This window comes from Lepisosteus platostomus, chromosome 25 (assembly GCF_059453375.1).
Source record: "Lepisosteus platostomus isolate fLepPlt1 chromosome 25, fLepPlt1.hap1, whole genome shotgun sequence".
In the NCBI taxonomy this organism is placed as follows: Eukaryota; Metazoa; Chordata; class Actinopteri; order Semionotiformes; family Lepisosteidae; genus Lepisosteus; species Lepisosteus platostomus.
In genome coordinates, this window is record NC_142635.1 from 14,735,633 (window position 1) to 14,752,531 (window position 16,899).

General features: G+C 38.4%; 1 long non-coding RNA gene across 1 annotated transcript; it reads right to left on the reverse strand.

Moving 5' to 3' along the window:
• Positions 1-905: 905 nt before the first annotated feature.
• Positions 906-14,664, reverse strand: LOC148641193 (uncharacterized). The gene is made up of 2 exons (XR_015930395.1): positions 14,576-14,664; positions 906-1,130 (listed from the first exon to the last, which is right to left on the reverse strand). It is a non-coding gene; the product is annotated as an uncharacterized LOC148641193 (long non-coding RNA).
• Positions 14,665-16,899: the final 2,235 nt, after the last annotated feature.

Below are 16,899 nucleotides of genomic sequence, written 5' to 3' on the forward strand. Positions count from 1 at the left end.
TATTCACTGACAGCATGCACTGTCTTCTTAGCACAAATACCTAAACCACTTGACCCCCATTACCATCAGAATCTTCCAACCATGGCTTGCTTCCACAAACACAGGGATGAAGAATGACAACTACAGTACTGTAGATGAATCACAGGCGATTCCTAAAAAAACTGTGAAATAATCACATACTGTTGTTAGGTAAAATAGACATCACCAGCAATATATGCCAGAAGCTAGAGAAACAAACTTATACAGTATGATTCTTTTTCAAAGGACAGGTTTGTTTAATAATAAAATAGCAGAAACACATAATGTGAAGTATTTTTGCTGTATTAAAAATCATTTATTACTTTGAAAATAACATGTAGTGTAAAGACTAGTGGCAGTATCCTTTTAAATATCATCCTGCCGATTTTATTTCTGGATCCCTTTTGTGGAGGAACACCTGTAAATTGTCTTGTCAAGTAATAGTGAAGAAATGCCTCATAATTTCCCAGCGACACTAGACCCTCTCACAACTTGTACTGACACATCTTTGCTCTCCTTTAGGCATCTTAATATTACACATGGAGTCTTATGTTTTCTGTTAGAGATGGCTACGCTCAAGGCTTTTTCACTCACCAGAAGGTGCAAAAAATCACAACCTTTAACTAGGATATGTGTTTTTACAAGTTTCTGTCTTGCTCACCATTCCCCTTTGGACAAGACTTGGTTTTTATGCAGTTCAAAAAGGAATATCTTCTGAGAGGGAACCGATTATTTCAGTAACAGATCACGACAGGCAGCTTTACAGGCCACTGGGTTGATCTCCAACTTTATTTGTATTCGCGTGTTGATGAGAAAAATGGTACATAAGTTAAGTGGCAGAACGCTGCTCTTCTATAAGCAAGCAGACCAATTCAAAGGGACAAAACGAAAGTCGAGAATTATTTTAATCAATGGAACAAGCCAAGTAGAGGCTATGAGCAAAAAAAAAAACTCGAGAGCTTCACTTGGCCTTCTGATGTGTTTCTTTGGGTGTCCTGGGTCTCTCCTCTTTTGATGCTGGTATGCTGGCTGAGTAACAGACATGTTGGAAGAGGAAGGGAAGGCGGAGATCTTCCAGCCTTCCTGTCTCACGGGACAGATGTTACAGCATGCTGGCAGGTGTGGTGGGGAGGTGGAAGCCACATGAAATGAAAGATGCAGACAGGTGTGCACAGAGCAAGGAATATGACACAGACACTGGGAAGGAGCAATAGGAACAGTAAAAAAAAAAGAATGGGCTTCATCTCTTAGCCTTTTAGAATCACACAAGCAAATCACTTTTCAAAGCAATAATATTATGTTGTTCATAAAATGACTAATAATATCTGTGCATTTGTGTAATGCTTTTCATGCCAAAGGATCCAAAAGTGCCCTGCAAATGTTATGAATGTTGACTTCATCCACCACTGCTGAAAGAAAAAGAGACGGAACATTTCGGCTGTGGAGCCTTCTTCAGGTGTCACCTGTTAGCTGACTCCCAAAGAAGGCTCCACAACCGAAACGTTATGTCTCTTTTCTTTTCCTTTCGGCACAGAATAAACCTTTACTTGTTCCTTTGCATTTTGTGCATGATGATGCAGCCACCTCCTTGAACTTTTTCATCCACCACTATCGAACATCACTCAGGTGGCAGCCATTGTGTGCCAGCAGATCAACCAACCCCCCCACCCAGCAGATCAAGTTTAAAAGTGAAAACTCGCCACAGAACCTTTTTGATAACACTGTAGTCTTGGGGCTTGAGTTCTGACACCCTCACTGCAGACACTGGGCTACAGAATGTCTAATGTAGGGTCAGCATCAAACAAGATGGAGTCCAGAAGGATTCCTTCACTTCTAAAGCTGCTTCAGTTACTGTGAAATTTCTCGGCAAAATGGCTCTGGCAAACCAAGCTTTCAATGGAAAAACAGGCAGAAGAAGGCATAACATATACTGTAGGATATTTCATTGGTTGTTCTGGAGGATGAAGGCTGCATCAGAATAAGACCTTTAAGGGCGATGAGTACTTAATTTAAGATGATGAGTACCACATGACTCTTCATCTTAAATTATCAGGAAACAAATATGCCTACATGATTCTGCACTTGGAGCTAATCTACATTCACACAATGAAACCAAAGATGCTTTTTATACAAAGTTTGAAAAAAATATCTCAATGGAATCCTAAAAGATGACAAGTTTTATTCTGCTTGGAGACTTCAGTGTCAGAGATGCTCATGAGTGCTGGAGCAACTACTTTCATATGCATTTGGTTATGTCTATGAAACTAGCTCTCAAGCATTGTCTACAGAAGAACAAAAAGAGAGTTTTCGGGGATGCATTAAGGAAAAGCTCTCATGCCTAAGTCAAGAATAATAGAAAAGTGTCTATACCAATTTGAAAGATCTCATAAGACATAATAACAATGCCTTTGTAAAGACACTTACATTTTATACAAGGAATCACCATAATGGGATGATCAGAACACTAGGCTTTCTGTGCATGACAGAAAGAACCAAACTCAAGCAAGTTTGGTTCCCAAACGTTTGCTTAAACCAGCAAAAGAAGCTGGCCTAACATCAAACAATGGCATAGTTTTATAGGAAAACATGAGACATAAAGAGTGTGTGGTGGACTGACTAGGCAAATGCAATTCAACATTCTTGCAGATATACTTTACTCTTGTGTAAAAATCCATAGGTTTGAGACATTAAAAGGAAAAGGACCTGATTAATGAAAGGAAGACAGACAATGCCTACTGGAAAGAGCATTTTGAAGATCACAAATCCACATTCGATAACATATCCAATTACATGACACAAAATCAACACATTTGGTGCCTTCAGCCCCGGTCTCTTCCTTTTATCAACGACTGTTCGGCCCCTGGAGCCATTTAGTGTACTTCCCTCAGCCTAGCCAGCAAGTGTCCTGCCACCATCAATCTTTACCTGCAGTACTTCGCATGACCCATCAATCATATCCAAATATCCGTTCCACTTGCAATGCAGTTTTCTGCTAATAACACCCATGCTAAATCCCAATTTACTGAGGTTCCAGGCCAAGATCTCTATCAATGTCTTAATCAATGTATAACCTTATTTCTCTTCCAGTGGCCTTTCTATAGTTGTCTCCTGTGTCCAGCACAGCCAAAAACAGATACGTTTGGTGCCATTGACTCTGGTCTCCTGCTTTCAGCCTTTACTACTCCTGAGTCTGTCCAACATTCTAACCTTGGCACAGCCAGAGGTTTCATTCTACATTCTCTAATTTTGATGTCTAGGTTTTCTTTATCTTCCATTCTAAGGGTCCAGAATAGCCCCAAATCAACTCCTTTGGTGATTTTTTATTCCATTTGGCTAATTGGCTAACAGCACTCTGGCTTTCTGAGTCTTCGCCCAACTCACCTTCATGAGCTTTTTGCATTTTATTTGAATAATAACCAAACATTGTACCTGCCTGTCTTGGGACCACAGTTGTTTTCATTCATTGAGAATGATCTCAATCTTATAGTCATCTATATAATTGGTAAATGGAGACTGTCATCCAATTTAGTTATATAATTTCTCCATCCTCTCAACTGACTTTCTGTTACTAATAAATTTCTAATTGTTGCAGCTGACAACCCATCTCAATATTGTTTCAGAAGTTCAAAAAATTGGCAGCTGATATCCAGTCTATATATCCTTGCCCAATTCCTTCTTACTCTGATCGAATCAGCCTCTGCACCAAACTTTCCACCAAAACCTTCAGATGACCCCCAAAATAGTAATTGACAATCATACAGCTCTCTCTTAGTTTTTACTGGACTGAAAATGTTTGTTATCATTCTACAATTGCATCATCTTTGCTATTTAGCATTTCCTCCTTCATTTTCTATTGCAAAAAACACTCAAGATCACGTCATCCACAACCAAAGATCGTCTGAGTGGAGTTCAGTTTTTCCCATAAAAACGTTCTCTTGGATCTGAACAGAACACAAGAGCATGACCCTTTCTTTGTTAGTTCAGGTGGGTAGCTGTGTCAGCATGCGTAGGCTGCAAAGGAACAAGTAATAGGTTTATTCCATGCTGAAAAAAGAAGAAAGAGAACACAACGTTTCGGCCATGGAGCCTTCTTTAGGTGTGAGAGAGACAGGGCAGTAGGCAAAGGTAATGTAGCGGGAGAACAAAGGCTGGGAGGGAGGAGGAGTGAGAGGCGGGAGCAGGGGACAGAAAGAGAGGCCAATCAGGAGGTGTGAAGTCAGAATGGGTGTAGAGAGGTGTGAAATGAAACTTCCAATGAATGGAGAAAATTTAAAAGAACAGTAGTCTGTGTCTGGTAGCTATTTCTTCTCTCATCTTTCTTTGCAAAACCCTGATAAAGTCCAGTTTATCTGCATAGCAATTCCCTGGCCACTCAGTTTGGATAGAGACAGCTTCCCCAGGATCCTATTAAGACATTCCTGATGGATTATCAAGCAACTTTGTTGTTGATCTTCAAAGGCATATCACATACTAGTAACGATACCAATACCTCACAACAAACATTCCACCAGCTTTTAACATAATCGCCCAAAAGAGTCCAACCATTCAGGCCATTCTTCCCACTGCAGTATTCTCCTAGTGCCTGCGGTTTCTTCTTGTCTTCCCTTTGCTGCATTCATGGTTTTGGGATCCTGTTTCTTTCTTTTGGGGGCATTCTAGCCTCCTTGTTCTATGGCAAATAGTCAAATACTCTCCACAAAACCATCTAAATCTTGGGTGACTTTATTCCTTGAGAACAATAATAGTGTACAGCGACAGACTACATTTGAAATGGATCTAAGCTTCCAAGAGTTACCATTCACAATTCATAAAAATCCAGATTTGCATAGGGCCGTTTATTTATTGATCCTGCTCCTGTGTTTTTGCAGCAATGAGGCAGCCGAGAGTTCAGGGAGTGCCAGCTTGGGATGCAAAAGTACTTGAGAGACCTCCTAAGTAAATCACTAACAATGCCCTCAATGTTAGAAGTAGAATCACAATTTTGTAGAAGCCACTTCACAGAAACACTCTTAGCCTCTGAGGAACAAAATAAATCGTGTTTTATTTTAGTTTTTGAGGCCAAGGAGAAGGAATAACGGAAAAGCGAAGGGAGCAGTAGAATGGATGACTGTATCCTGAGCTGCACAAATCATCCTTTTGGAGCTCCATAATTTACTCTTTCTATTCCTCTTAATGTCTGTTCTGGAATATGCAAACATGCAATGGATAAGTAAGTCTAGAGTTGGGTTAGTGCACACATTTAACAAATCTTTTTTTTTTCAATCTGTATCTTCATGCTGTCTTTTTAAAAGGTTACCCAATAGAAAGAAATTAAAAGGAAAATAAATAATGCATGCATTTATAACGTAATGTAACATATTATAAATATAAATATTTAAAGACATCTATTGCAAACGGCAAAGTTTATGCTTTGCCCTTTACAGAACATTTTGATTAAAGGGAAAAAATCGAGGATAATGCTTGAATGAGGGAATGCTTTAGGACTAAATGACCTCTGAATCTTAAAGAACAATAATCTTCAAAAAAGGAAAATTCATCGGTCACAGAGAAATTCTGTGCTTCAGGTCGTTGTTTAATCCGGCACTGAGGGTATTTTCCAGAACTGCGACTGTCTTAGGCGTGACTGACACAGAGACTGGCCGAGCAAGATAATTTGTTTGACAAGCCCCACAGAAGAGTGACGACATATTAAAAATTGAGGACAGAGGGATAATAGCTTTTGCTCTGATACACGCAAATGTCTTCTCTTTGAAATTCAAGAAATTATTGTCTGTAGATTTTAAATACATTTCTTATAAAGTTAAAATAATAATTAGGTACAGTATGTACGTAAAGGCACCTAAATTATTAGTGTCGCTGTTTTATTTCAAACAAAAAAGATAAAAAATGACAAAGTCTTGATTGTTTTCTGCAAATGTTAAGGTTTTTGTTCTCAGGCATGAAAACAGAATTGCACAAAATTAAAATACCCGCTGATGGTTACATCTGAAAGCATAAAAAGGGCTTTCCAAATTTTCTACGAGGGCTCAAATGCATGCCACTTACAAGCTTACAATTTATGTACTGTTTAGCACAATATATCATGTTGAAAGAACAGCGTAGCACAACAGCACAAAAAGATACCAGTAATTGCTGCAGGTAATGATAGTGGCAAAATTTCAAAAGGAAATACATCACATCAGTGATATGGTGGTGCTTTGCCTTATACAGCTGTTTGATGTCAACTGTCACAGAGATTAGACATGTCAATCCGACGCCTTTTAGCGACTTAAATTTATGTAAATAATGACAAATGGGAAAAAGAAACAGTAATCCTAAAATGCTGTTTTATGGTAACACTTCACTACGGGGGATGCATATTCATCTATAAACCTGGTAGTAAGCCACCCTTGCATTAGTTATAATAATTAATTATTGATTATTAATAACCTTGCTAGTTGTGACAAGATATTTGTCATTAATTCACTAATGGCTACTTCAGTGATAACAACTGCTATGCATTAGAAAGTGTGATTTACACTTCCTAAAACAATGTCACTATTTTTTTTATTTCGTCCCTGAGACGAAACACACACTCTCTCACATCCTCTGCTGCACATATGACCTTTTGTGTTGAGTCTAGGTTTCATTTAGCAGAAACATAAAAATAGAAATCAGTATAGATTTTTCTCAAACCAAAAAAAAACACAGCAGAAACAGCAGTTTGACATTATCCAGACCATTGATTACATAAAATATGCGAGTAAAAAGCTGCAATTTTTCAAGAACAGCTGTCAAAGTTAATGATAGACTATTGGGAAGCCATTTTCCAGTCACTTTTCTTTCTTTTCCACCCATTCAGACTTTACTGACAGGATGCCTGACCTTTACAGGTAAAATACTAATGACAAACTACTGTATATTGAGCATTTCATTTTCATCTTCAGTTTTTCAAATCTCGTGACTGTACAGCCTGTGCTGTAGAGCAGTGTCTTTTCAACCTGTTTTAGTTTATGATCCACCAGTTAAAAAATTATAACCCATCCTGAAATACAGTGTAGTCCTTAGCTTGAGAAAAATCCCTACCGAAGGACTTAAAGAGTATTGCCAGTAGAATGATTTTGCTTCATTTTGCTGCAAAGCTTGTTGATTGTTCGCTGACATGATGCATGAAGCTATAGCCATTGCTTGTTCCTGATAACTGCCTATGATGAAAAAGCTGCTTCACAAGGGTATTTGATAGCATGCCTGCCAAGTTTGAGTCTGAATAGTCTAAATCATGTGCACAAGGGATATGACAATCATTGTCACCTGGCCCTTCCCTAGTGTGATAAATCAACTACAGAATAACTAAAACCCCAGGTTCAGTTACCTTAAGTGCCCTCCAGGGGGCACTGCCTCTGAGTGGCTGATGCTCAACCCCTTGGGTTAAGCTTGGGGGAAGGATGTGTGATGGACTGACTCCAGAACAACCAAAATCATAGGTGCAGTCTCAAACTGCTCACTAGAGGGATAACAGGATCAGGCTTTCAATTCTGGGTCAGCACCTGACTAAGGAATGTTAAATACCTGCATTCACAAGAGGGCCTGTAATGCAATACAGCTGTGGGAGGAGTTAGGCTTCCCTTTATAAGGAGCAGTTTAGCACAGTTTGGCAGACATTTATGAGTCCAAATACATAACAGCAATACTGCTTGTACGTTTATTATAAGCTTTGAAGCATTTTTAGTCCCTGCAGAAGTACAATGCCAAATCTCAAACAAACCAGAGGTGTCTTACAATTTGCAGATATCAGATTATTGTGTTTGCTGGGAGGAGATCTGAATTCCAAAGAATTAGGTCCTCTGGCCTCAACAGAGAGAACAGTGGAAAAAAGACTGAGGCCTTCTCCCAGCAGAAAGTTAGCTGAGGGAAATTCTGCTCTAGCTACAGTACGCTGCCTGCTGTCTCTTATTAACAGGAAACTGTATTTTCCTTTTATAACTGTTGAACACTGATATGTTGCATTCAGTTTCCCCCCCAACATGACGCCCCGAGTTCAAGTCAAGACTGCAGGCTGTACAACGGTTGTACACTTTACTGTCATGGTTTACATACACATGCAAAATGAAGATGACAAAAAACTAAAAACACAGATCTGAGGGTTTCCCTGTGATGACCCCTTGTATTTGCATTAGAAACTCATTCCTTACTGAGCACACGCGCTCTTTCTTTGCCATTCTTTCAGACTACCTGCACTGCTCAAGCACTTAGCAACACAACGGGTTTGCATCGGTTTCCTCTCGCTTCACCTTGCGGCTCCAGTGAATTCTGCCATGCTTTTGCCAAATTTAAGTGCACTTTGCAACAGTTCTCTTTGCTTTCACATGGTATTCCACAGAAGGTGTCTCATATACAGGCAGAGTGATGTGTCTGTTATGGAGCCATTCCATTCACACTTCTTGTACAGCTTTGCTCTCAGCCAGAAAAGGCTTTTCACTTAATCCCCACTTAGCCACTTGTCCTTCTTCATATTATGTACAGTAGATAGTGGTTTCATTCTAGTAACAGGACTTGATCTTTATCCCTACAGGTCTGAATGGTACTTTAGTGTACAAGGATATGGTGACTTGATGGTTAATCCCACTGCTCCTATAATGTACACTGATTTGTTGTACAGTACTGTATACTGTATATGCTTGAATATCTGTTTAAATTGAACTATTGGCAACTATTTATAGGCATATAGGTACTTTTCCATAAAGCCCAGCTGTTACTGCCTGCACAGCAGAGAGTCAGACAGATTTTTGTGCAAGTTATAAAACTAACCAAGCAGCGTAATCTTTGAAAGACCACTGAGCTCTTTACAAGGCAACATAATGAGTGCTTGTAAAAAAAAAGGGTCACCATATATCTTGCGAATTAACTTTAGTGCATCATCTATTTCACTGCTGTATGTTTAGTACGTACAATAATAGAGGTTTACATACATTCTGCACACGTTCATCTCCTTTTTAAAATAAAATACAGCACTGTACTCAAACACTCAGGGGATTCGGCCTTTGAGTAATGCTCAGAACACGTTTCTGCACTTAATGAAATGAGTAAATGAGATTTTTCCGCAACAGGCTCACAATAGAGATATTTCACATGTGGTAGCCTTGACAACGCATATAACTTCAAATTGCTGGGGAATGAGTGACTAAACTCACTATGTGTATCCAAAATAAAGCCACCTTATTCTTACTGCCATATATTTAACTTTGCTTGTAATTAGAAACATATTAGACTATTCAGACGAATACTGTTAAAAATATAAGGATACTCTGCATCTATACAGTATAACACTATCCAACCCGAAGAAGCATTTTGCAAGAAGGAGGAAATTCTCTTCTCCTGCCCCCCAGGGGTGAAGGCAGAGGCTAACTACATAGCAGAGAGTATGGACAAATGAGGAATTACTTAGCAACTTAAAGTACAAAGGTAAATTATGTTAGAACCTGAGCTGCAATTTAGGGCAGTAGACTTATCGCTCTTGCTCTTTTAAATAGTGCTGTGGGCTCTACTGATCAGCAGGATCTGAGTCTAATGCCTCGTCTCAGAAACAGATCCCAAAGGTGAAATAGCACTAACAGCTCACTCAACTTAGAAATTTGACAGCCAGGCCGGTGCGGTTACTTTCTTTTTCGTGAAATCATTGCACCATTAGAAGTAAATGCAGGTAACTGGTGGGAGAAAACAGAGCAGTCAAATCTTTTTCACTTTCAACATCATCAGGGGCTCCGATTTCCGCCAGTGCAGGATGATATTTCAGGGGCGGTGAAATACATGTGCTCAAGTTGTCAGTGTGGCCCTTTGCACCTGGATTTAAGAGGAGGTTGTGTGTGTGTGTGTGTGTCAGGGGGGCATTTAGTTTTGAACAAATAATCTCCTTCCGTTTTGCTGCTGAGTGAAAAAAAAAGGCAGAGAGTAAGGCTCTGATTTCGTTTAGCAGATTCCCTGTGCTCTGCGCTGGAACCAAGCTAAAGTTACTCTCATTCAGCTGCACTGCTGTTTGGCTTGTGCAGGAGGGGGGAGGTTCAATCCCTGCATTAGCACTGCAATGTCAATGAGGACTATATATCACTGACTGAATGAATGGATTTATGCATATCCTTTGAACGGCAGCATTTAAAGGCAGAGCTCAATATTCTTGAGAGAGGAGTGATAAAAACATAAAAATGAAAGATAAAATATAACTCGATGAAATAAATAAAAACATTTTCTAAATTGGTAAATGGAGCCATCATAATCCTTGCATGCATTTTTTTTTATTTTCACCTTCATCCAGAGTAATCTTTCTATTTTAAAAACAATGTTAAGGCAAGTGGTGGTGGTTTCACAAAAACTGTGTGGGTTGAAGCTGCATCTCCTACTGTAGCTAAGCGAGGACAAGGGAAGGCATTTCTGTGTTATTCTGACATGTGGCGCAACGGGACACGGGCTATATTATACCGAGAGGAGAGGAGCAAAGGCCATGTTCTATAAATAGCCACTGTCTAACATCTTCTCTACCTTCAAGCATTTTGACTAAAAATAGTAAACATTTTGTTTGCAGAAATAGAAGGCGGAAAATATAGCCCTATTCTTTCCTTCATGCTCAGTTCCGGTAGGATTATTTTACACAAAAGGTAATAGGTACTGAAATGGTATAAATGCCATTATGACATAGACAAGCCTATTTATGGGAGCAGGAGTTTTATTTCTGCAGATAGTGGGGAATATTGCACATTGCAGAGCACTGAAGCACATGAGCTTCACTTTGAAGTAAAATTATTTCTGCAAGAAATAAAATCAACAATAATGTTTATCCACAGTGGCAATTCATTCTTCAGACTGAGACCTGGGAAATGTTTCCACTATGATTCTATTATTTTGCACTTACACAAGACAGCTTTTAATTAATAAAAATTCACTAGGAATACCAACACCCAAGAATAAAGCATCACGAACGGATTATGGAGTGAAAATTTGGCTTAGCTCACTTGACTGAGAGCTGACCTCCTGGCCAGAGGACGAGGACACTGGGTGAGGACTGACCAAGGGGCAGCAACAGGGGTGGAGCTGGGGTGGAGGTGGGATGCAAAAGGCATACATGAGGGAGAGGAGGGGATCTCACTCAGTATTTATAGTGTTTTAGGAGAGGAAATGACATTGGGAGTGATTGCTAATTACTGACAGCTAATTCTGATTGAACTTGGTTGTTGTTATCCCTCCAGAAATTTCATTGCAAACTCCATTTACTGTATAAGCAGCTTTTATCTGTAAATTCCTAAAAAAAAATTAAAACTAACTATATGCAAAGTGTTAAGAGGTTGAACTGGGTTTATGTTTTTCTAAAAATAATTTTTCTTATTATTATTTTACAAATAGGGTTCAAAACAAAGCTCACATTGTCATCATGCATCGTATTTATTTTCCACCAGATCATCTGAACTACCCTTTTGGGAGTTGTCATTAAACACAGAAGAGTTCCAATTGACTGTTAACAGTCAGTATGAATTACCCTTAATAAATGAGTAATTAACTTTAATTCAGATACAACATGCATGTCTCCCACTGTGAAAACAAAACAAAAAACATGAATGACTAGTGTAACAATTGAACAGTCATTCACAACTGGTCATCTGGAAACACTGCAGTGCATGACGGATGCTCCCATCTTACAGGAGACTTAATCAGTCTAAGTGTATTATTTAAATTAGTTAAATATCTCTCTAGCTTTGATTTCTTAGACTATAAGACATGCAGATCCATTCACCAAAAAAGAGCCTGCCTCGGAGTGAAAGAAAATCCACTTATCTGGCTCATGGAATGAGACGTCCCATGTCTCATGTCGTTGTAATCTGTGACATCACTAGCCTTCTTGTGCTTAGATAAACTGTGACAAAAACAATCCAAGGATCCAAGGCAATGCTCACAAGTGGAAGATTTTCTCACTTAAGAATGCTAACTGGGATGAGAGCGACAATTTGGCTAACCTCAGTGGGTCGGATTCAAACACAAACATTGCTCATGAAGCACTAACCGTAACCCACACAAAATCCCACGTCTAGAAACGTAAACAGAAGGAAACGCTGAATCCTAAAGGAATATGGAAGGAATCTGTTCTGTAGGAATACAGAGGCAAAAGAACGGGATCTTTCTGAATGACGTTCTCCAGCGCACTGCCAGAAGAACATGAGACGTGTCGCAAAATTGCATAACGTATGTAGAAAAGGTGAATCATTCTATAATAGAATTTTTCATTTACAGCAGAAAGCTCAAGGGGAAAAAACGCTTGTACTGTATGCCTTAAGACAACGGTGTCAGCTTTCAGCATAGGAGACGGAATGAAGACAAGGGTGAATGAGTTTAGAAAGGGGGCAAGGCACTGAAAAAAGAAAAAAGATGCACCATATCTAAATTTATGTCAAGGTTTCACCACGTAAATAATCTTTTTCTAAAAAAAACATATGCTGCATTTAATTAAGAGAACCTACATTCTAAGCCTTCTGTGACTTTCATATTATAAAAGGTCAGATTTGCTCAGCAAACAGTAGACCACAGACTGCAACCACTATATTTTAATTAAAAATAGGATGACTCCATAAATAAATCACCAAAAGCAATGCACGGCAATAAAAATATCCTATGAAATCAGAAATTATGATCTGGATGATATTAAGGAGATACAGCAAACAGATAATAAAATAACTAAAAAAAAATGATAGAATTGGACTTTGGTCCTGAAGGATTTCATAATTATTGTTAGTATAATCTCTTGCTTTCCGGGAATTTCCCCATATAAAGAGCAAGTGTCACTTTTCAAACTAAAAGAGGCATTCTTATACTCTGGGGAAGATCTGTGATTGGTGTATCCAGCATGTAAGATGATTTCAGTCTGATGAAAATATAATAAAACTGTTTCCAAATCTGGATGAGAAATGAGCTGGATAAAACAACATGCTGGAAATAATTGCACACACACATTCTCATATTCTCTTGTATTCTCTCTCTCCCTACTGCTGCTCACCAGACATTTTCCATGTCTTATTATGCGTTGTGACAGGTCGGACCTTTGACATTTTTGCAGATTTCTTTCTCCTGCCCAGCAGGAGGCTCAAGAGAAGCTGTGTGACTGAGTGCTGAAATAGTACAGTCAAGGTCTTTTCCAGGGGACTAACAAGCCAATTATAAAATTCATTGTGTGCCCCATAATGGTGCAGAAAAAAGAACTCCAATGATCCATTTTTGTTTTTTTTTACACTGAGCAGTGAGAAGGAATAAGTGAGAAGCTGACACTCTGCTCCAGTGATTTCCAGTTCATCTCACAGCAGCTGAAAGTGGCTGGAAAGATTGGAAACATAAAAAATTTGATCTTGTTAATGCAGAAAAAAATATAAATTATTCAGAAGCAAGGTTACTTGCAGCAAGAAGGGGGAAATTTGCTAGTGTCTCCTTAGTAATGTAAATCGAGTAAATCCTGGCTTCATTTCTTGTAGCTCATGGGCTAAAGAGGCCAATACATAAAAATAACACATTGCAATTCCTGACCCAAATCGTATTCAAAAATACCTCAGCCAAATTCACTGCAAGACTCTCTCACAAGTGTTTTGCACTACCAATTCACGTAATGAGTCTATGGTTAACTGAAAGCGACATCCAATGTAAATGCAAAACGTTGAGAACGCCCGTTACATGTAAAAAAATGTTTTTAAATGATGTCTTGACTATTTTATGTTGAGAAAGTAACGAGAAACAAATGTAAGCACTGTTTTTTTCTTACCAAAGCCCAGTGCCAGTTCCAGCTTCCACTACAGACTTTCTGTTCCTGCTGTGGTCATTACAGCTGCAGTTCACCTTTGTGACTGACTAACAGACTGGACCACCCAGTTCCTGAGCACTATTTTTAATCCTGTTACCATGACAGCCAATTTGTTAAGGCGTTGTTTCTTAATTGGAAAGTAACCTTAGCCCAAACTCAGCTGAAAATTTGTGTAAAGGAATTATTCAACACATGAAAAATACAGCAACCATATCTGATTAACTGCAGAAAACAAATAATATTTTTATGTTTGTCATACCTCCTTAACACTCTTAAATAACATGTCCTTATATTGTTGTATAAAATCTTCAAAGCAAACAATAATACATTTATTTTGCATAATAAAATGCAAAGTAAGGAAGGGGTGTCATCTTGAGACATTCTGGTGCAGACGACATAAACATTCTCCTTCTTGTGTTAAGGAGATGAGTATGTGAATTTAAGCAAATCATATTTTTGTCAGTGAAGCATTTTAAGCAAGAGACTATAATCACACTGGTGACTTCGAGTTAATGAGACTACAGTAAAGTCTACTCCCAATCCCTGATCAAACTAGCACAGAGAGATGTGCTCTTCTAAGAATCCAGCTAAATCCTCTTATTCCACATTTCATTGCGTTTTCTCTGTTTCCATCTTCTGAGATTTGAAAATAAATTAGCCAAACCATTCATTATAAACAAGATCCCTGAATAAGTGCTTAAGTGGCTCATATGATAGTTGCACCTACAGAGTGCTTAATGTACTAGTACTTACAATGCACACATGTCGGACTGTAGAGGCCACAGGTCACTGGAAACCAATTTTTTACCTTCTAAGCTCATCTGCAAGTCCCCTTTGAATCCTGAAACGAAGCAGAACATTGTAGAATAATATTTCAGATGTCTGCAGATGTCAAGTTGGTATAATTAATATTAACCTTTAGAATGTTTCACTTCTCTTCATCCATTAAAACAGATGCCAATATCTTAATCCAGGGACATGACTTCAATTTACCAGTAATTACAGTCGTTACAAGTCAAAACACGAGGAAATGTGCATATTTGTAGAATGTTTTTTGGCCAGTTTGATACTTATTGACATGATAATTCTCTGATATAAACATTATTCCACATTATAAGTCCTAATTCATTGAATTCATTTGAAAACTATTTTTAATTGAGAAGGACACTTATTTTTCCTGTCGTACTGATATCTGCACATTAATGCTGGAGCAATTTCTATTAGAAAATAGGAAGTGAACATCACACTGGCACATGAAGAAACCCTTGGAGAAAGGTGGTAACAGTTTCCTATTTTTCAACCACAAAAAAACATTTCTTTTTGATTGTAAGTAAGACCTACAGTATATTATACAAAAGACGATTTTGCAGGATCCTTTCCATGAAAAAGCTGTGTCACAGAGATAAAGTGGCCTTCCTGGATCCATGTTGGAAGGTAATTGAAAGTTTCCCTTCCCTGTACTGTATTCTCAGACCTCGTATGGGGATAGACAGCCTGTTCCATCTCTGTTTGAAAACTTGCTCAGCCAAAATCCCCTCTAGCATGCTTTGTTTACACCACAGTGTGACTATGCCATCTCTCAAATATATCTTGCCAGGCAGAATTGGCCCCTATTCCTTCCTATTGCTCGTCTTCTAAAAATAAATCGCTCAGTCTGAGTTCAGACGTAATAGTGCCTACTTTTCTTCTGGGCAACTTTAGTCCTCCTTTACAACACATAATTCTCTCTTGTTCACTTATCATCTTTTCTCAATAGATGTTCATTTTCTGAGGTAGCAACAGTTAACTTTATATTATTGTATGTCTTTTCCACCTCAAATATATATATATATCAAAATGTATCACCACTGACCCTTACATGAGATGGTTGGCCTATTTTTATTTTAGTTAGGAAGCTTACACCAATGTGTAAGCAAAAGGTGTTTGCCTGGTAAATTCTAAATGAATTCCACGGAGGCCACATGAGATTGACCCAAGGTAAGGAAGCCCAACCAAGGTTGAATTGTTGAACGTTTCAGAAGATTTATAATATTTTATGAAATCCTTCTGCTAAAGTAAGGCCTGAGCTGATTCAGAACAAGAAACTGAACAAAAAGAATGATCCGTCAGTTCTGAGAAATCAAATTTGTTTTGATTAATCACCTGTACTTTTATGCATAACCACAGTGTTGCTCATAGTCAGCTGTTCTGCAGGTAATGAATTGCAATAACAGCTCATGGGAATTATACTGAGCTATGAAATTTTCCATCTGTATTTCTCAGGAACCTCCACAAACTTAGCCGTGGATATAATGATATCCATATCATGGAAACAGACATGGTAATAAAGGAAATAAATTATTATTATTATTATTATTATTATTATTATTATTATTATTATTATTATTATTATTATTATTACAACTGTTTGGGATATCACTAGAAATCACTGAAAAAACTAAAATAATTATAAATATAATAGCATAAGAAAAAACGGTGATTCTACTGAAAAAAAACAAGTAGAAAGTATTTAAAAGGAGACTAGTAGGACAGGAGCATATGAGACTTTTCATGCACCATTCCAAAGGAATATACCGATCTATGCAGTTACACTGCGCAGACAGTACTGTACATTGCTACATCAGCTGTTTTTGATATCTCCTGCAGCTTGCCAAGTACCTGCAAATCACACACTCGTGTCACCGGCGCTCTCGAGTGGCAGGATGCCATTTCAGAGGCCATCACAGGGGTCATGGAGCGATGAACTGTGCACCTCCCCTATTGATCCCATACAGATACCTGAGACTCCGCGCAAGATGAATCAGTGACTCTCAGCAAAAATGACTTCCTGTTTTAATGATATATTTCTGGGAATAAATAAGGCAATAGATCACCAGATTGATTTTTTGGGGGGGTCTTTTTTTATATTTTTAAAGGATAAAGGAAGGGTAATGCGTAAGGAGGGAGTAGATTTTTTTTCTTCAAAAAGGCTCTCATAATAACCCTGAAATGTGTCTGACTGCCTTCACCAAGGTGAACTATCTCGACATTTTAATTTAGATCTGATTATCCAAAGTTGGTAAGGCCTTCAGAAAGAA